Raw genomic sequence first — 398 nt, 5'->3', positions numbered from 1 at the left:
GCAGGTGAACTCCCAAACGCAGGTGAACTTCTTCGCTTCTGTTTATATGCGCAATACTTTGACGAGAAACGTATATAAAATAGATGGCGGCAGACACGTTTTTGCGAACGTGAGAAAACGGTTATTTTTATCTTTTTTTTTATCCGAACCTATCCTGACTTTCGAAAAAACCCGTCTGCCGCCCTCAATGAACTTCCGAACGGAAACAACAAAAAAAAAATACAATCTCAGTCAAATTTCATTTTTTTTGTAATAAAATTTATTTCTTAGAATTAAAAAACGATAAAGATTTATAACTATAATCGCCCATAATTAATTTATCTAAACACCCTCATGTCGTCCGGAATCTGCCACTCCGCCAATCTCATTTCGATAGGCCGTCTGCACGTCGGGCACTT

The sequence above is a fragment of the Anneissia japonica genome, unplaced genomic scaffold (genome assembly GCF_011630105.1).
Source record: "Anneissia japonica isolate Jap-2015-1 unplaced genomic scaffold, ASM1163010v1 scaffold13710_len1685_cov182, whole genome shotgun sequence".
NCBI classification, from domain to species: Eukaryota; Metazoa; Echinodermata; class Crinoidea; order Comatulida; family Comatulidae; genus Anneissia; species Anneissia japonica.
Note: the sequence above shows the minus strand (reverse complement) of the source record.